Source organism: Columba livia, chromosome 1, assembly GCF_036013475.1.
Source record: "Columba livia isolate bColLiv1 breed racing homer chromosome 1, bColLiv1.pat.W.v2, whole genome shotgun sequence".
NCBI classification, from domain to species: domain Eukaryota; kingdom Metazoa; phylum Chordata; class Aves; order Columbiformes; family Columbidae; genus Columba; species Columba livia.
In genome coordinates, this window is record NC_088602.1 from 51,631,350 (window position 1) to 51,652,728 (window position 21,379).

A 21,379-nucleotide genomic window follows, 5' to 3' on the forward strand; every position below is an offset into this window, starting at 1 on the left:
TATGGGAAACCAAGTTTTGATTACCAAGAGCTTCCTGAACAGGTAATTGTTCTCTGAAAGCTATGAGATTTTATTTATGTATTTTTTAATGGTTTGTTATTTAAACTTAGAAAGGCTTAGGGGAAAATGCTAAAAATATTGTATCTTAAGAAACAAACACAAATGAATTAAACATTATAAACTTGTTTTGTGTTAGGCTTAATTTCAGGTAAGCCTTACTATGCTAAGGTTACTTTTTAAAACCAACATCAATCAGTTCAATGAACTAATGTCCTATTATGTCCTGGAAGAAAATAAGTGGTTTTCATTGAGGTAAATGCAAAGTTTTCATTGATTAAGGCTTTACTTGGAATTTGTTCAGAGATAGAGTCAACTGAGGACCACGTTAACTCATGTTTATTTTCATAAAGTACCCTTGAATTGCACGGCTACAGAAAAACAAAGTGCTACAGGAGAAAACACTTTTCACATGCTCTTTTGAAATCCCCTAATTATAGAGTCAAGCATCTAAGATCATAAGACTAGAAAGAGTGTAGAAGAATCCTGAATCTAATCTCTTTGTTAAGTCACTTTCACAATGGTATAGAGGAACTCCCAGTCATAAACTTAGTGTTCTTCATGTTTTTAATCCAAGAAATGGAAAAGGAATTCTGTCAGTTTTCAATTATAATCTAAGTTTAATATCATTTTAATAAATGGGATTACTGCAGATTTGAACTAGTGTCACAAGATTTAACCCATAGTTTATAAGCTTTGTGTATTAATGAGATAAATACGGGCTAAGTGGCATTTATAAAGAGATTAATGAATTAGCATAGGATACAACAAATTTATCTAATAGGACTTGTTACTGAAATGTCAACAACCACCATTCAATTCAAAGAGAATGACAGAAACACAGGAGAAACACTAGCTGATTGCCAGCATTATGCTTGATATTAAATGTTGTAATCACAATATTACTATTTTTTTTGCTGCATTTAAATGATATAACTGGATTGCTGTGGGAGGAGGGAGTTGCCTGCTTCTTTTGCCCAGTACTACCTGGTAATTTTCTAACTAATCTTTCTCCAATTATGAAAAAAAAAAAAAAAAAAAGAAACTTTCTAAGAAAAATAATATAAATTACTCCTGTAGAAAGGCAATGCTGTATAAATAAGATTAAAATGAAGAATATGAAATCTTGTATATCATTAGGAAAAACAAAATAAAAATAAACCAGCAAAAACCAAACCAAAGCCAAACAAAAAAACCTACCCAAAACCACAACCTAGAAATCTGAGATAATTGTATTGATGAAGTTGGAAATAAATATTTACGATGTTTTTCACATCTATGCTTATACTTTTGACATTTTCTTGAGGGATCATATATCCCTAGAAAAGTATGTTGGGATGTTATATCATTTCTTCTATGATCTGTGGGTCTGTAACATTTTGTTTTGGAGCAGTAGTATGGTTTCGACATGAATCTTCCTGCCATAGTTTATCAGTCCAGCTGACAGAGCACATTTTATGTGTGTGAACTAGATTCCATTTTAAAAAAAAACTAAACCCAAAGCTCCGCTGTAGGTACTCACCAAGTTCAGTCCAGTGCCCAGTGGAAAAGGAACTGAAGAGGTCTGAACAACATTCACAGAGGGGAAATTCAGGCCAGAGTAACAGATCAAAATAACTCTGAAATAAACCTTCTGAACTGCACATGGTGTGTATGTGGCACATGAGGAACAACTGCTGATGCCCCAGTCAAATTATATGTACCTACTCTGAAAAAATATTGCTAGCATAGACAAAATCTGGACAGTTGGGTTTTGTTTTGGTTGGTTTGTTTGTTTGTTTTCTACAGCTTAACTTATGCTTACAATGATCAGAAAGTATTTGATCATGAATGCCTTGATAAGCTTGTGTGATAGATGTGCCTGCCTTCCACTGTCTGATTCAAAGTTGTAGATACTACAAAATATAGATAGCAAAGGATCACATTAATGAATTGAGTAAAACTTGCTAGAATTGAAAACATTTCAAAACTTATATGACCTTTAATATGGGAAAGTGATGAAATACATTGTCATAAGAAAGCTAATGAAGAAAGTAATTATATGATGTATATAATCTGCTGTAACTTTAGCTGAACTTCCTGACTTTCCTTTACAATAGTTATCTGCCTCTGATTCAGAGACCTTAAGATTACATTTCTTCTTATAGTGTTTCAAAATTTAATTTTTCTTACAACTGTAGAACTAGACTATACTCAATGGATGTTAACATCTTGACCTGTAATAAACACAAAAGATATTTCTGCTCTTGCCTGACCTTAGATATGTGGTGATTCAATAAAGTCTTCAAATTCCATGTACTCCCAAGATGCTTGTATATGAGCAGCTACATCTGTGAAAATCCAGTAAAATAAACCTCTCTTAATTTTGTTCTTTCTGGTTTTAATTGGTCATTTCCTGTATCATTTAAACATGATTGCTCTCCTTCCAAAAGCTTCAGTGATACGGAAACAGAGAACCACAATATATCCCTGGGTGCGAAAACTTAATAAAAAGTCCATAGCTGTAAGGAGAACAAATCCCTAGCTACAATCAGTGATACTGATCATAAAAACTTTTGAGTGTTTGACTCTATTCTACCTTTGTCTAGTACCTCTGAACCTCTGTAACTCATGCTGATGCCACTAGATCAGGAACAGACACCAGTGTCAGTGTGACAATAGCAGGATGCTTGCTCTGTTTGTTGGATGTTTCCTCACCAGAGAAGGCAAGCAACCTGTCCTTCTGACCACAGAAGGAGATTTGACTCAGATGGTACGGTCAGAACAACTGGTGTGATTCAAAGTTCTTCTCCAAATATGTTTATCAAGCACTGAGCTACCCAACAAGTACTCCTATTCCTGCTTACAACATTTTAGTACTTTATTATCCTTTTTCCTGATGATCCTTTTTACATTCTTCATACCTCCCTTTTTCTACCCTAATATCCTCCCCAATAAACAGAATGCCCCAAATGACATTTTCCTCATTTGTATCAGCTTTGCTACAACCACACCCAAATTTGCTGTTTCTAGTGTGGTTGCCCAGGGAATCTCATCCTTACCTTTAGAGAGCAGTGTAGTTGAAAGGGACCTGGGGGTCCTGGTGGACAACAGGATGACCATGAGCAAGCACTGTGCCCCTGTGGCCAAGAAGGCCAGTGGCATCCTGGGGTGTATTGGAAGGGGGGCTTAGTAGGTCCAGAGAGGTTCTCCTCCCCCTCTACTCTGTCCTGCTGAGACTGTATCTGGATTATTGTGTCCAGTTCTGGGTCCCTCAGTTCAAGACAGACAGGAAACTGCTTGAGAGAGTCCAGCACAGAGTCATGAAGATGATGAAGGGAGTGGAGCATCTCTCTTACGAGGAAAGGCTGAGGGAGCTGGGTGTCTTTAGCTTGGAGGAGACTGAGGGGTGACCTCATTCATGTTTATCAATATGTAAAGGGTGAGTGTCAGGAAGATGGAGCCAGGCTCTTCTCGGTGACAACCAATGATAAGACAAGGAGCAATGGTTACCAACTGGAACACAGGAGATTCCACTTAAATATGAGAGGAAACTTCTTCACAGTGAGGGTAACAGAACACTGGAATAGGCTGCCCAAGGAGGTTGTGGAGTCTCCTTCTCTGGAGACATTCAAAACCCTCCTGGATGCCTTCCTGTGTAACCTCATCTAGGTGTTCCTGCTCTGGCAGGGGGATTGGACTAGATGATCTTTTGAGGTCCCTTACATTCCCTAACATTCTGTGATTCTATGATACTAGTTTTACTGATTTTTACCTAGGCAGTGCTGGCCTTGCAAGACTCTGCTCCTCCAGGAGTCCCCTGTGCTCCTCTCTGATTATTTTTGAGGCTCATTTGTCTCTTGGACACCTTGCCCTTAACCAGCTGTGAGATCCAGTAGTTGTTCATGGAGCTACCTGTAGGTTTGTTCTCCTTGTTATCTGTCACATCCAGGAATTTCTCTTGCCCTGTTAAGCAATTACTCATGTCTTGTTTTGCTTCACTTCGGGGCAGAATCTTGTCAGGAGCCAGGCCCTTTGCTGGTTACCTTTGCACAGGTGTAAACTGTAAAGCTCAAAAGACTGAAAGGAACTCATTCCTGAAGCCTTAATCACATCACAGAGCCAAAAGTTTCTAACTTTGTTGAAGCTGTTAGTGACAGAAAGACTTCTTGCCATAGTGGCAAAGATATTTATAGGAAATATACTTACAATTTTAATACATAATACAGGATGTGTTGTACTAGAGCATTTAATCTTTAAAGCAATTTTTAATCTTTTTTGTTCTTCACTTGTGGTAAGTGTTTAAGACCCAAATTCCAAACTTATATTTAAAAAAAAAACAACCCTGAATCTGACCCAGGCCTTATGTTACAGAAATGCATCATTTACTGTTTTACAGACTAGCATTCCTCATGAGAAAAAATTCTTTCAATTCTACAAGCAAAAAGAACGAATCAGAAGCCACTTCTAAAGATTCCTGAGAAGCTTTATATTAATACAAAAATTTTTTGAAATCCAGTTGTGTCTTTAAAGAAAATGCAAGATGCAAGTAACCTTAAGGAAAGGTTTGGTTTAAAATTCAGATATGTCAGCTTTTCTTTAAGTAATTTGACATCACCATACGGCATAATCTCCTATTACTGATTTTGTCACATAGGAGAAAACAATATTTAGCAGATTCCTCAGAATGACAACACCTTTCCTTAAAGTTTCCTCAGAATAAATAATATATTTCTGCAGCTACACAGAAGGTATGATACACACATCAAATTCCCAAACAGAGTTGCAGAATGATAAATTATTTTCCTAATAATTTTCAACAAGGAGCTTGTTTAACTGTTAGTAGACAGACAACATTCTTAACCAATTGTTTGTGCCTCTGTTTTCTGTTATCTCACAACAGTAAACAAAGAAGGGACATCTGCACACATGATTCCTCATCATGAGGATAACATTTATCAACACCAGAAGTATATACTGATGATGCATTGTTACAGTGCTTGACACCACTGTCCAGCAGCATATCTGTTGTGCATGTGATATGACAGGATCTATAAGGTAAACCTTTAAAAACTTGACTACCATTTCTTATTTAACTGACACTTGTATTTAATTCACAGGTACTGTTCTACACGTCAGAAAAATATCTGCATTAGAAAACTGACGTCCTTCTGAGATTCTTTTTTGAAATGTCAGAGTACAGCACAAGGTGTTGTAAGAAAATAGGTCTGGAAACCTAGTCAGGAGGGGTTCATGCATGAATTTTCAGTACTGACTGGTCAAATCTGATAAAATGTATTCAAACTGGTTTCCTCTGCCAAACCACACAGGTCTCAACATCCAACTAGACAAGAATAAATGTTTTCATTACAAACGGAAAGTCAAAATTCCATTTGCTTTAGCAAGAGAACCTGAAAGTTGTATCATATTAAAAAATTTATAAGGATATGAGAATTAAGTGAAAAGTGAAGAATAGCAAAGGAGATCCAGTAGTCCTGAAGTTCCAACAACTGAAACATGCAAATGAATTAAGTCTTTCCACTATCAATGAGAACATATTGTCAAAAAATATTTGTATGGACCTGCATATTAATTTTGTATTTAATTTCTCTCTAAATGTACAGCACACACTACTATGGCTACTATTACAAAACATTTTAAGATATCTCATAATTATTGTTTAATCCCTTACATAGGCATGTTCAATCCAATTCTACAGTTTAAGAATTAGGTGCTAGAATACTTAAGTTCAAATACCCAATAAATATAGTGACATTTAAAAAAATGCGAGTACGCAGCTGAGGAAAACATGCAGACCGACTCAATGTGAGTGATAAAGCGTGCTTCAACTTTATTGCCCGAAATAGCGTGTATTTATACCAAACACAATAATTATGCATACTTGTCTCTACCTAACAGGCTTAGCACTAAAATGGTTATATTTACTTATACCACCTACTTGGGATTAGTTAACTATGCACAGTCCGCATTCCTCTGACCCTTATCTTCTTCAAGAACAGACCCCATTCCTCTGACCCTTATCTCTTCAGGAACACACCCCATTCCTCTCTTCAAGGATATGCAGACCCTGCCTTAGTCAGTACTTTTCCATTTTCCCCTTCCCCATGGCCTAATATCCAAGCTAACTAGGGCCTACTTATGTCAACTAAAATGGGCTCTGCTCGTACAGTTGCTCGGTGGACTCATGTCCACGCTCCTTGAGCCAATCCCTGACAAAAAAATGACACAATTATTTTAAACTCTACTTGTCTTGCGTTCATAATAGATCTGCTTTAAATTACCATTTAGATTTCGACCATATCCATGGTTTTGTATCTTCCCTTGAAGGTCTTGTTCCTGGTAGAATTAGAAGAGTTTAACGTTTCTACTTGTTTGATCAAGACCAGTCCACTGTTTAACATCAATCTGGTGTAGAACTGTATATTGAAGTTGCTATACCATTGCTACAATGTTACTAGGAAGGCACTATAATTTAACTGCAAACTAAGATATAACTGCACTCAATCAAATGGCAACAGCAGTCAGAACTGAAAGGATCACTTATGTCAAAGTCACAAATTTATTCTTTTTGCAATATCAGGAGAGAGTGTTTAGTAAAAGATGTGTAACATGAAAACTTGGGCCACCTGATAGTGGATTCCATCTATGACCAATTGCATTCACATTGCTTATACCATGACAAATATCCAACACAATACCTGACTCCGTCTCCTTCAAAGGTCCTTATATTTTTTTTTTTTTTGTTTCCAGATCTTCAGAATTAAAATAATCTCTAATTTTACACTGTGATTCTGGCATTTTGCATTTTCTCTACTATTAATCATATAAGTAGACTTACTCAATATGACATAATGTTCTGATGCAAGAAATGTAGTTTTTTTCTCCAAATTAAACTAGATTAATATTTCTATTAAAATTAATGGAGTTACAAAGTGTGAAAATATTCAGATGAGAATCAGAATATTGCCCACTGTAAAAAACTGTGTTATTTAATACACATTTTTATACTACACTTTGTTTGGGTGTTTTTAAAGGATTCAAGCCACTAAATTGCAAATCATTTGAGATTCAAGTTCCTAATTCTCACTGTAGTGTTTTTACAGTCTTTAATCTAAATCATCATTCACAACCAGAAAAAGTGGCCAAATATATAACTAGGCAATTATAAATTGGTAAAACACATTATGTGGATTCTGGATGGGGAGATAAGTGGTAATAGATTCTCATATTATTTTCTGTCAGTACGTTCTCCAAGAAATAATGATTGAGTACTCATGCAGAATACTGGGGAGAGGATTTCTGTATGGCTAAGTGGGTGAGTCCAGCACTTTATATCATTAAGCTGAGGCTCATTTGCATGCTATTGTCAATAATAGCTTCGAAATATAAGTCTAATGAAATTGCTTCTTTTTTTTTTTTTTTTTTTTTTTGTCTTTGACCAAAGATTTGCTGTTCTGTTCCCTGAACTGTTTTTTATTACCCCATTTATATGTTGATTATCTTCTCCACTGTAAAATCAAGCTTGTTAAATTTGTGCTCTGGGAAAGTGTTGGCACTTTCACAAAAATACCTGCCATGATCTCCTGTCCTACTTCAGAGATCTACACCATCCTTTTCCAATTTGTTTTTTAAAACATTTCAAGATAAGATGTTGATGTCTAGGACTTCAGAATTGTCTTTTCATATCATTAATTTCATTTACTTTTTTCACTGTATCAATTAAAAATTCTATCCAAATAATTTCAGACTCAACATTTAAATACTTTTGTTTGTTTTGTTAACCAGGCCTATCACATATATAAGCATTTTATGTGACATGTCAGAAGACTGGGTTACATAAAAGGTCAAAATGTCCTTTGAAAATATATCCTATCAATTGATTTGTTTTTCACTGAAAATGAAGAAGATATAAAAAAAACTTTTAATCCCCCCCCTTTATAAATTTTCCTTCATAATAGGCATTACAAAATTGAATTGAATAATAGAGAAATTAAGTTTATAACTGATGATCCCATTTCCTACAGGGGCCAGCAGCTAGTAACTTCCAGTTTCCTCAGAATGGGCTCAGAAACCTGAGCATTTTGGAAAGTATCTGTATTTCCTTAGTATCAATTATTTTATAAAACAAAACAAAACAAAAACAAAAGCATTTTCTCTCTCTGAAATTTCTGTACATATTTTAACATCATTTTGTCTCTGAAATTGAAAACCTTTACTTCGCTTAGTGTTCTGCCTCATCTTGTAGATCCTTGCCCTAATTACCATCTTCAGTAGCTGCATTTTTACCAGAGGGAAATATTGTAAAAGAATTCAAGAGCCTTTGTACTGTAGAAATGTACTGATCAGACATACAAAATGCATTTTTGTATTTCACTCTAATTCAGAAATGCAGCCAGCCTCATGTGTAAGTCAAATATTCATATAGTAGGTATTGTTCATGTAGTATGTATTTTTATATCTTAGTTGAGCATCTGCAGATCAGCGTGTTACTCTTTTCATATTCACATATTCATCAATTTCCCACATTACTTATAAGAGGGTATCTTGTCTGGATACACCTTGTCAGCTCACAGAAAAATGAAGTACAGTTCCCTGCAGAGATGGCTTTGTGTGTGTTTTTGATATTCTGCAGGAAAATAAGTGGCATTGTTGTACTTGAAGTATAGTTCATGCTGTGTTGATTTGGCAGATTAGTACCTAACTCTTCCCTTACAAGGGAGTTTCCATTTTGATTGAGTATTATAGGCTGAAGATTTCATTGTAAAGGTAAATTTTACTTGTGAGGATATAAATCTTCTGTCTTCTGTGTGTTCTCGGAACATAACTGAACACTAATTTTATTACTGTCTTAGAGCTCATTCTTTGTCTCAGATGAAAGAGGAGGGACAGTGGACATCCTATATATCCCATTATATATTTCATATTTTCTTTTTTTTTTTTTTTCTCACTTGCTTCTTCCATGTCTAGCAAAAAAAGCAAGATTTAGCAGCAGACGATTGCACATCCACATCTACATGTATCTACACATCTACCTCATATATATATTTGTTCTTGAATCCTTACTATTCAAGGGGCAAAAAGACTCTTTTAGGCTATAAGCATTCATCTGACATGCTTTATAAGTCTGGTTTACAGTGAGATTAATTGTAGTTTCTTCTCTACACTTACTCAGAAAAATATTAAACTGAAATAATAAACAAAAAATATAGTAAAAAGCAAAACTTCGCTTTTGAATAAACAAAGATGTAAGAACAACTTTAAGACATAGACATTTACTTTTCAAAGGAATTAATTCTCAACAGAAAATAATGGGATCCTAGGCTGAATTTAATGAAATATATGTAGCTGTGTGTAGTAAATAGAACAGAGATGGAATGTAGGGAAACTAAGTCAAAAAATGTTGCCACCTATGAAGCAAACTGTTCTTGTAAAATTTTGGGAAATGCTATGTATTCGGATTTCTGCATAGCAAGCATCTCCACATCATGAAAGGCAATTGCATTTGTCACATTGTTCACAATGCATTGAAGCATGCACATAGACATCTGCCCTGTGATAGAGCAGCATTTAATATTAATGTAGTTAATGATTTCTTGTCTTTAACAAAAATTCCAGAAGACAAACTCTGTTAAGTGTGTATGGTGACAGCAAACTCTATTCTAATCAGTGCTTTATTTCTATAAGAAAGCCATCATAATTTTCTTTTCTTTTTTTTTTTTTTTGAAAGTTGCCATATTTTATGGGTTTTTTACTGTTTTGTAACAAAGAAAGTTTATAGGACTTCAAGCATTACCCTACTAAGTCCAAAATGCAAAATGAAAATGGTATACCACTTTCCTTCTATCCACATGCTTTTCTCTGTCCCTGTCCTCAGTGGAGCTAAGTTTTTATTACAGAAATGCAAGTGTTAATAGCTGATGTGGAAGATTTTAGTAGAAACCTTTAGAAATATTTTAGACAAAATTTCTAATGTAAGACAGGTAGGCAATTTGAACTATGACATTTTGTCAGCAATTGTGACGTAGCAAAATTAAGATGTGCACATATCTAGTCAGAGTAATACAGAACCAGACCTGCATTCATACATAGAGTGGGATGCTATCTCTCCTTAGACATCTACAGGGATTTTATATCTAAGCTAATAAACTGTGACTTCCTCTGTAGTCAACGCAGAAAAATAATTATATTTTATCTGCAATTTTTCTGTTTTTTTGTTAGACAAATATCTTCTTTTTATGCCAAGAAAACTGCAGATATGGTCAAGATACCAGTGAACAGATCTTCCATTCCTTCACCACTTCACCATTCACCTAGATTCTTCCATGCCTTCACCTTCACCACTTTAATGCCTTCAAAAATTAAGAGGATGGCATTGGCATAATGGAGAAAAGGACCTGAATGATAAGCTACTACTTAATGACATTATATGTCTCTAATTCTAAATTACTTGTCTTTTATATTTCTATTTTCTTTTTCTAGGGCAAATAATGTTAGGGAAGGATTAAACTATTTGTTTGATAGGTCGTATTTATTTTTTTTATCAAAACCCAGTAGTTTAAAAACTAGACAATTTTTTTTATTGGGCCCTGATGTTTTGTGCTCTGAAGTCATTCAGTACATCATCAAGCAATGTAATAACTGTGAAACCCATTGACATGAATCATTAACTGCTTTCTGAATATTAGCGCCATTTCTTCAGACTGTACTGCTGCTTCCAAACTACAGCAATTGAGGCTAACATTAGAGTTCACTTCAAAATGAGAAAAGGGAGAAACTAATCTGCAGTTAATCTGGGATTTCCTAAGCCAATAAACATAAAATGTTCATCCTAACTGTGAAATCCTAAAAATGTGCAAATGCTATTTTGGAGTACTAAATAATTGTTACATTGTGATAGCTAAGTGGTTTCAAAGAAAGTGTGCAATGAAAATGCTATTTGTATGACAACTTTCTGCCATGAAGGCTAAAATGATTAGATGATTTCCACATGCATTATTTCTACAGAAACCTTTAAACTAAAGCTTTCAGCAAAAGCAACATCAAAAGATGCTTCCTTTTTGTAATAGCAGGCTACAGCTCTTTTGCATCATTTATTTTCAGTCATGCACAATAAATGAATGAAAGATCAGGATCAAACCTACATGGACTGCCTACACAACCATGTAACACTAATTTGCCACTTTCTTTGCTTCAAAATAGAGATAACATTTTATTATACAGCATTATTATTTTTGGGCTTTTTTTTTTGTTGTTTTAGTTTGTTAATATTTTGGCAGCACAGTCAATTCTTTCAATTGCTTCCTGTCTGTATTGCCTACTGTCTTTGTTTTTCACATGATTTTATTCCTAGCATTTCTTATATTCTGTGGAAGATCAGTCCTGCCTCTTCCCCCCTCCCTGCCTTTAGATATATTTATATAGAAATTGCCACAACCTCTCAGTTTGTCAGGATGAAGTAAGCTGAATTCTTGTTGTGTATAACCATGATCCACTTAGTCCTATTACAATCAGAATACTTTTTGTGAAATGTATGATTATATTTTCCATTAGAATCATCTTTATCCCTTGAGGAAGAGCGTGATTTTCAAAATGTGTATTTGGGCCACAGTCACAATGCCTAACTCTAACTAGTAACACTGGCAGTAGGTGCCTTCTAGAGGGCACTCCTTGCTTTCTTACCTATTCGATGAAGAAAAACAAGCTTTCAATAAAGAAATTTAAGGCACATTTATCAGCCTTTATTTCTGAATGATTCACTGGAAAAGACTGTCATTCTCTCTTTTTTTCATTAACCTTATTAACTACCTTCATTAGAGAACTTCAAATACATAATCTAAGCATGGTCTGTAACAGTGAGGACATGCACTTCATTCCTCCTCTCTCAGAATGCCTACAATGTTGTGGATTTATATGTATTAAAGCATGTTCTTGCACTGGGAGACAAAAAAAAAAAAAAAAAGAAAAGAACAAAAAAAGTGACAAGTGATATTAGAGTTAGTGAAAAATCTTTGTCTCCTTGATCATCTATAAGTAGATTGTTACAGTTCTATTCAAACTGCAGCTACTCTTTCTGTTATTTATCTCAAGTATCCAGGACAAAAAGACAGTTTATTCTTTTTGTCTATGACAAAGTATAAGGACACTTTCCTAGTAGCTTCTTGTTAAGGTTGTCAGCCTTTTACATGGACAGACAAGACAAAACTGTTGAATTTGATAGGATTACTTCTGTAAGACATACCAATACTCATGATGGCTATGTATCATATTTCTGCCCAAGGTTTTCCCTTTGTATCTCACAAAGTTGACTTAATTGGGTCCACAGAGGTTCTTTAAATGCAGAGTAGTGTCCAGGTGATACAATGTCTATATAAAATCCGTGTCTTTATGCAACCCTACCTTCACATATCCATTTCAAAAACACCATAAGGGACATACCGGTGACATGCTGCAGCAAATATTTGATTATTGTGAAGACCCAAATGGGGACTGATATCAGCTGATGCTGTATACTTACTGTACAGCATCGTCGTACAAGGTTTATGAATGGGCTGAAATAAACTTGACAAAGAAAACATCATCTGTTGCCTGGAAGAAAAAAATAAGTGAAAATGCAATACTGAATGAATCTCAAGGAACAAATTAAATTTAAAACATTATTTTAGGTTTTGCATGAACTAGAGAATTTAATGCAATCCTGTATCTGTAAACATGTAAAATACTTAATTCATTTTTAGAGGATATTTGCAAAAAAAATTGACATTCTCTATTTTGATGCACATAACCTTTTCAAAAGCCATATTTTAACTACTAGTGTTCCCTTCTAGACACTCCTTGAGGAAATATTCCATTTCTACTTCACAATTACCTATACATTAGAAACTTCTTAGCATTCTCTGTGAGGTCAGAGAGTGATAAGATGTTGGAGTCTGTGAAACGTGCCCCAATTCAGACATTTTGACAGGAAAAGTGCTTTTCTACTGATCTGAGTTTGGAATGATAAATTTCTGTAAATACCATGAAAAGGCAGCTACATAGCATAAACACAGCACATTAAGTTTTTAAGCACAACCACTACCTTATTAGAGAGATTGCTACAGCAGCAAATGTGAAATTCAATTTTGCACAAAGAGAAAATCACAGAGGCAGCAGTTTCACTGTATGAAAGAAGAAAGTATTTAGAGAATATATTTAGTTTGCTAAGATAAGAAGTCTTACATAAACTGCAGGAGGAACTATTTTCTTTCACAAAAATATCAAGCGTGCTGCTCTACTTAAAAAGGAAGTAAATTAAACAATTTAGCTCTGATCACTGAGGCACACTGGAAGGTTTATGTAGATGTTAAACTGTACATGAACAATTAAGGAAAAAATGTGCAGAAGTGACAGGCTTTCAGTGTTTTCTCTCATATCTTTTCAAATCAGTCAGAAAATTGCGTCTCTGTTTCTGGCAGTAGGTACAGTATGTTATTCTGCAGCAGCAATTGTTTACTAAAGGTTTCAGTGCTTTCTACTGTTTAACCAAACTCAGAATCATAGTCAATTCATTACAGGATGTATGTCAGTCCAGTGATGTGGAAAGCTATGCTACCAACATGAAAGGGTCAGACACTAAATAAAATCTAGAGGGATCTGCACTGTGAAGTCTGAGTGAGAAGAGAATCTTTCTGTATTGAGAAATGACACAAGAAACACTGACTTTAGTGTATTTCGTCCTCTGATCTGACCACAGCAGATGGCACTGGCAGTAGCTCTAGAGAAGCCAGTCTCAAAAATGGTAATTTTCAAGGAGGCAGTTGCTTAATAATTACTAAGAAATCATTCTATAAGTAAAAATGTACAATTTATTGCTTGACACTGTTATGGACATATTCTGCGTGTCTTGTACATTTCAAAAATGTTGATATCTCTATCTAACTGGGAAGTGGTGGGGACATTACTAAGAAAATGAGGTTATTAGTTTGCTGAAGTGTTTTTCCAGTTTGCCTCTATTGAGTTTCTTCATAATTTTTACAATCTATCACCATATACTGGAACTAAACATTAGATCCAATCTTTTCAGTTAAAATTAAAAGGAAGATTCACCTGGATGTCACCGTTGCATAAATTTCATTGCAGTAGTACCGAGATTCTGATGTTCTGCCTTCACATATACATTTCTGTGCTTCCACTGCTCATTTATTTCATAAAAGGAAGTGCTGAGGAATAGTAAATATTAAAATAAATCTGTGGGTAGTGAAAATGTGAGATTTGGTGACAGAAGTCAGAACTTAGGCACAGTGTTGAAAGAAGGAGGTCTGAGATTTTTCATAGTTTTGTATCTACATTTACACAGGCAAAGCCACTGTTTCTCAAATAAAATCTCATCAATCCCCTTTAGATATCAACACAGTGTTCTTTTTGGTGGCTGTCAGAATTTTGCACTTTGTCTTTCTTTCAGAAGAGCTGTTCAAGCAACAAGCTTGCTCATCTTACCTGGATCAGAACATCAGGTTTCTGCTGCTGTGATATTGTGCAGATGCAGCAGGCACTTACTGTTGGGTAAATAGCCTTTTCTTCTTGCAGCTGCTGCAGCCAGTCTGACAAATCTTATCAGAACCAGTGACAAGTCTGCCCATGGTAGGCAGAGATATTTGGTTCCTGTCACCGCACAGACTGGAGAGAAAGGGTTGTCCAAGGGATATAAGACTGGAAAGAGTTGTCATTGTGAGGCACATTAAGTGCAGTTTGAGTGGTATGTAACTTAGATACCATTTTCAAAGATTCTCAGATATAATGTATAATGTAAATACAATTGAGTCTCTACATATACAAAATAACCATGAGTTGGGTTAGGAAAAATCTGAGTTATTAAAATATGAGCAAATAATATCCTGATATGTGTTGCTGCTGCAATGTAGCATTCAAAATTTTGGCCTGATATCATTTAAGCTGAGAGAATGTAAGCTACTTCTAAAAAAAACAAAAACAAAAACAAAACCCAATTGTTTTCTAGCTTTAAGTGCAGATTCTGCAGACTTTTTTTATATGGTTAATAGATCCTTGGTAGAAATACACCCACTGGGCGATTTAAAATCTTTTAGCTATTGAAATGAAGTCCACATAAAGCCTGTGATTTGTTTTATTGGACAATCCCACACGACATATAAGGACATAATTTCTCGTTCTTTCTCTAGGTTCTGCACATTTTTTCATATAATATATTGGATGATGTAAAACAGAAATGACTTTCTACTTTTCAAGGAAAAAAGAATCACTTTTTTATTATTATTTTTTTCAGTCAACACTTGTTACAGTTGAATCACATCAAATGCAAAAACTGATGTTCCCATAGTAACATTAACATATCCACAAGCGACAATAAAACCTTTACAGTACCTCATGGTACTGTTTATTTCTTTTATGTCTTTAGTTTTGTTCTTCATTTTAATCTGTTTTTAGTAATCTTATAGTATTTGCCCTCTGAGTTACATTAGTTGCTATGAAACTAATCTTGTAGATAATGATGAAACATATTGGTACCCACAGTATAGTATAAAATCAGTTTACCTGAAATCTGAATTGGGTACTTTGGAATGGGAACTCTCTCTGAAAAAGAAAATTAAAAAAATAATATTAAAACCCCATCCTAAAATCAGTAGTTAACACTGTACACTCCAGAGCAGAACAACTATTTCAAACAAAAAGAAAATAGAATAAGCAAAGCATATTCCAATAAAGTTCAAGCATGATATCCTGCTCAATGGGCATAACAAAATATCTTTAGCTAGAAGCTGGCCTATAGAGGATCTGAGCTTCTAGAGATAATAATGTGAAGATGCTGCTACAACTTAAGTAAATAAATTTTAAGTAAAAATAATCACACATTCAACACTAGATGTTCTAGTTTTCAACCCTGCTGGTGATGTATGATGATCACAATGAGGGACATCCAGAATAAGAAACACAATGTATGTTTGAAAAAATTCTGCAAAGAGGAAGGACCTGAGACTTTTTATAGGCTAAAAGAGAACAGTGTCTTAAATTCAACAATTTCAGGCATCGATGTTTTATCGAATGAGGAGCAAAAGGAAACATTTCAGTATTAGATTGATAATGCATGATACAGAATGTTGGGGGGGGGAGGATGCTGTTAATGACAGATCTAGAGATGTAAGAAGAATTAGATGGCTTACCTCACTACCCATCATTTAAGTTGATGTTTCAACAAAACCACAGAAATCAGAGTTAAACAAAACTCAATCTCAGTTTAATAACCTCCAGGGACGTTGAGTCCACCACCTCCCTGCGCAGGCCATTCCAATGCGTGACCACTCTCTCTGTAAAGAATTTCTTTCTAATATCCAGCCTAAATTTCCCCTGACAGAGTTTAAGCCCATGCCCCATTGTCCTATTGCTGACTGACTGGGAGAAGAGACCAATCCCCACCTGGCTATAACTTCCCTTCAGGTAGTTATAGAGAGTGATGAGGTCACCTTCTCCAGGCATTCTATCCCAGCACTTAACTGTCCTCGAGTGTTTCTTCGTGTTTTTGTTGGTTTGTTTATTTGTTTTGTTCTGTTTTGTTGTTGTTGGGTTTTGTTTGTTTTCATGTGTATTTGTTTGTGGTGTTGATTGTGGTTTTGTTTGGTTTTTTGTGTGTTTGAGTTTTTTGTTTATTTGTTTGTTTTAATATAGAGAAATTCAGCCACTTCAGGCACATATACGGTTGCCTCAGTTGCTTACAGAGGAGAGCTCCCACTACTAATACTCACTGCTTCTTCTTCCTGTAGATTCCAACATGCTGAGCAGATGTTAGACACGTCCATGTCTGTTCTTCATCTGAATTTTCCAGCTGTGAGCACAGTTGATATGTTGTTGCTATGGGTGTAAGCTTCCTGGGTGCCTGGTTCTGTGAATGACTATACTTCCCCTCTTCAAGCCTTGCTTTTCACATTTCTGATTTGTCTGTGCTTCAAGGCTTGAGCTTCTGCACTTTTAGAGCTGCTGGTAGAATCCCACCAATTTCCAGTTCACCTTCTGAGATGAAGCATTACTTACTGACATCTTTCTAAAGCTCATTCAACTGATAGCTCAGCTAGCATCTCCTCATAAATTTTATGTTTACAATATAACAGAACTTTCTCACATTTTTATGTCCTGCATCCTTTCTTAACATATGTATAAAATTAGTTTATAAACCAAAATACTTTTATAAAACTACAGAATATTAAAGTTTAATGGTCCCAGCACATGAATAATCCAAATATCACCTCAGTCAAATAGCATATATAAGCTTCATACATGAAGTTCTGCAAACACAGAAAGGTTTGTGTCTAAGCTCAACATGATCATGGTAACTATTCACAAAGTTTTTGTTGTGTCATTCAGATGTGTTGTATTTCACTTGCACTGCCCAATTCAGTAGGTACGGTATGAAGTCTGCTAAGACCAGAAAATGGAATTTGAGATTCCTTTTTTTCTGGTTTTACTTTCCTTTAGAACATTACTTTTGGACAAGCATAATATTATAATCATTTTCTACAGTATTGTAACCATACCACATTTTATATGTTACATTTTCAACACTTAAATTCTTCTTGTATAGAAAATAAATTATAAATACATAAAACACTTGACCCAATCGGTTGAGTTGTCCCTTTAATTGCAAACAGCTGATGGCATAATTTAGGCTCTTATGTACTAGAAGTTATGAGTTTTTCTGTATTTGCAATGCACTTTTAATCAGCCTAGTTTCTATAAAGAAACAAAACAAATAACACCAACATATTTGTGCATTTCAAGAAGCTCAGAAAATTTTCTGACTAAATCAGTTGACCTCTATCTCACTTACTGCAGGTAGCAGTAAGAATCGTTTATCTTTTTCTTTTCACTGTGATGTTAAAACCTTGAATAATGGAACTGTATTTTCTACTTACTGCATAAAATATCATGTTCATTCTTCATTTTGCCAATATCCCATGTGTAAAGGCATCAGGTACCTTGCTCTTGGCCAGATGGTAAAAATGTACATTTGGCCATTTTCCTATTTTTGGGGTTGCCTATGTTACTTTGTGTTTTGTTTCTCTTTCACTTATTTGTTCTTGAATGGATTCCCCTGTGCCCTTGCTTTGCCATAAAATTGCCTTTCTCAAAGCAACAGCAAGCTGTGTGTTCATGTTGCATATGTTTGACACTGTTTTCTCTCAGTGGGCTTCCCAGCACCTGCTGTAATATCCATAATCTAAGCCTCCTTTTCCTCTAGTGTTGAAGCATTTTTGATTTTTGGAATGCAAATGTCAACAGATGTGATTGAAGATAATGAGACATGGTACCACTGTGAGATTACAGGCGGGAGAAGGGATGGAGTTGTGCAGCATAGATGGCCCACACAGATGTATGCTGGTTGTCCACCTGTTTTTAGGAAGATTTTCAATATACTGTCTGGATTAGAAAAATAGATTAACTACATTAATAAAATTATTAAAAGTTAACAAAAACACTCAGAAATAAGTTATAAATACAGACACTAGATGGAGAACTTAAGAATTTACTTAAACTCCAGTAAAAAATTTCATGACATTATGTTTGCCAGATGCAGCACACCTTCGTTAAACTAAGCACAAGTAATTGTTCAACAGTTCAAGAAGGCTTATGCTGTTTTGAAAACTGAAGCTCAAATTGTCCCCACTTAAGTTTAGACACCAAGATGGTGTCTAAATCAGAAATGTGGTTATTGTAGTGTCCTTCTGTAGTTTAAGATAGTATACACTTTGTTGTGTCTTAAGCCCAGCTGGCAACTAGGACCATGCAGCTGCACGCTCATCCTCCTATCCAAAGTAGGATGAAGGAGAGAATCAGCAAAAACCCCAAAAGTCAAGGGGTGACTTTAACAGCACAGCAAAGGAAGAGGTAATAATAATAGAATATACAAACCAGGTGATGCATAATGCATTTGCTCATCTCTCACAAGACCAACAGGTCATTAGTTCCTAAGCAGTGGTATTTGCCCCTTGGTCAACTTCAATTTATATACTGAGTATGATGTCATATTCTAAAGAAGACCCCTTGGTCCATCTTGGGTCAGCTGTCCTGACTTTGCTCCCTCCCATCTTCTTGTGCACCTGGTAGAGCATCAGAAGCTAAAAAGACCTTGACTACCCAGCAACAACCAAAACTTCAGTGTATTATCAACATTCTTCTCATACTGAAACTAAAACACAACACTACACCAGCTACTAGAACAAAAATTAACTCTATTCCATATAAAACCAGAACAACATTCAGGAAGCTTTGTATCTCCAGGATATGAATCTGAACACAAAACTGAAATGGAAGAGGGTAACAGTTACTCAGAGATTCCCAGGGACCACAGGCTTTGGAATGTCTTCCATGAAAAACACAGAAAATAACAAATGTTATAGGTAAACTCAACTCCTCTCTGGGATACTCCAGTGAGCGAATTTGAGCGGAATTAAATTAGAAAAATGGACTTACGTCATCAAGCTTCACAATTAATATTCAGATCATTTTAGGCACTGTCACCGCCCTCTTTCAGTCATGTAGTCTGTTGTGACTGGGTGTCAGGTTCATCTGCCCATTCCAGTATATGTGGAGGTACATCAGACCAACAAGTCCCTTCCTTACATATGCAGGGAGGCATCATTTTGTTTCAACCACCTTTTCATGATAGGTTGTTGCCTGTCATAAACATATGTCGCAACCCACATGTTTTTGGAGGTTTTTTGGTGTGTTTGGTCTGACCTGTCAAGAGTTACCCAACTCTTGACGAAGACAAGATCATGATGCTCCTGTGACAATTTTTATTTTTTTTCTTTCTTTTTTTTTTTTTTTTTTCAGGTTTCTTTGCTCTACGCACTGTGTTGTATGGAATTATACCTATACCATAGCACGTGCCTGTACTATTTTCCTCATGAACAAAGAAGATGAGAAATAATATAATTATTTGATAATGTTGGAAACAAGTACAATTGATTAGGGTAGTACAGGATAGTTTAGATTTTTATAGCTCAGCAGTTCAAGACTAAAGGGAGTTGCTATGTTGCCATTGCTATTGCATGCAGCACATTGTTGAGACTTTACTTTGACAAAGATGTGTCTATTCAAGCTGAACTGCAGTTGAAAGTAGAGAGTAAAAAGAAATACGATGTGATCCTCACCTTTATTTCTCTGGGGCATTTACTAAGTTCCAAGTCATTGTAAATATGACTCTTAAATTCATCCTTAGAAATAATAAACACACTTTAGGCTTTTAGCTTCTGTAGAAAATGAGAACAGAAAAGTTGTGATGATGTTTGTCAGTTATTTTCTGATGTCATTTATTCCTGTCAGATTTTAAAAAGACTTTCAGGTGTGCTGTAGGTTTTTTTACTTTTCTTGGAGACAGTGATTATGTCTAGAGGAAATTACTTTGGAAACCATTTTCCATGTCTGACACACAGTCAAGACAATTTTTGACATGCTAAAAGCGCCTCTCAAGTGTCAATGTTGTATACAGGACACTACCTACCTACACACACATACACACTGAGAAGAATTTAACACTGTGAAGTATTTCAGAAATACTCCATTTTGCAGCAAATTGTTCTACAGTCTTAGTATCTAAGCGCTCAGGTGTGTATGATTCATCTGTTGAGTGGGGTGAAAAATTAGGTATCCCTTGCTGGATTAGGACAATGAGGCAAAACATTCCAACTAACTCCTCAATGAAAAGAAAAAATCAAGATTATTAAAAAAATAACAACAGCAACTACAAAACACTTTAAAATTATGCATTTGATATTTTCAACTTCTCACAGTTTATACAAATGGTCATTTTTTGGGGGGGGATTTAAGACGTTCAGACTTCATTATGTCAGTTTTCTAATTTCATGAGAATCATCTTTGAATATGCTTAGTGCAGGTTTTTTTGAGTATTGCAAGAAAGACACCCACTAGATAAACATGAATACAAAAATACTAAAAGAACCTCACATTTTAGGTTATGTAGAAAAGCAACCTATTGCTTTTTTTACAGCATTTGTTTTTGCTATTGTATATGACTGTTGTAATTTCATAAATAATTATTGTTTTGCCATATAAATAACTAAATTAGAACATGTTTATGTGAAATCTAACTCCTAACCCTTCAGCATTACTGAAAAGTAAATTACATATATGTATAAGGATAGAATTTCATAGTTTAAGAAACTCTGAAGTAAATTTCTTGTCACTTCACAGTATTGTAAACCTCAGATAAAAAAATGTGTGGAGCAACTAATTTTTTGTTAATTCTCTTTGCTATACTAGGACTAAATAAGCAGAGTATTTAACATATTTGATATCT

At 35.1% G+C, this 21,379-nt stretch overlaps 1 long non-coding RNA gene across 1 annotated transcript in view; it reads right to left on the reverse strand.

The window, feature by feature from the left end:
• The window catches only part of LOC110361212 (uncharacterized), a 53,192-nt gene that overhangs the window by 13,354 nt on the left and 18,459 nt on the right, over positions 1-21,379 (reverse strand). Inside the window, exons 2-3 of the long non-coding RNA XR_010471333.1 lie at positions 15,604-15,642; positions 12,572-12,642 (exon numbers count right to left, since the gene is read on the reverse strand). This is a non-coding gene — a long non-coding RNA (uncharacterized LOC110361212). The remainder of the gene's footprint in view (positions 1-12,571; positions 12,643-15,603; positions 15,643-21,379) is intronic.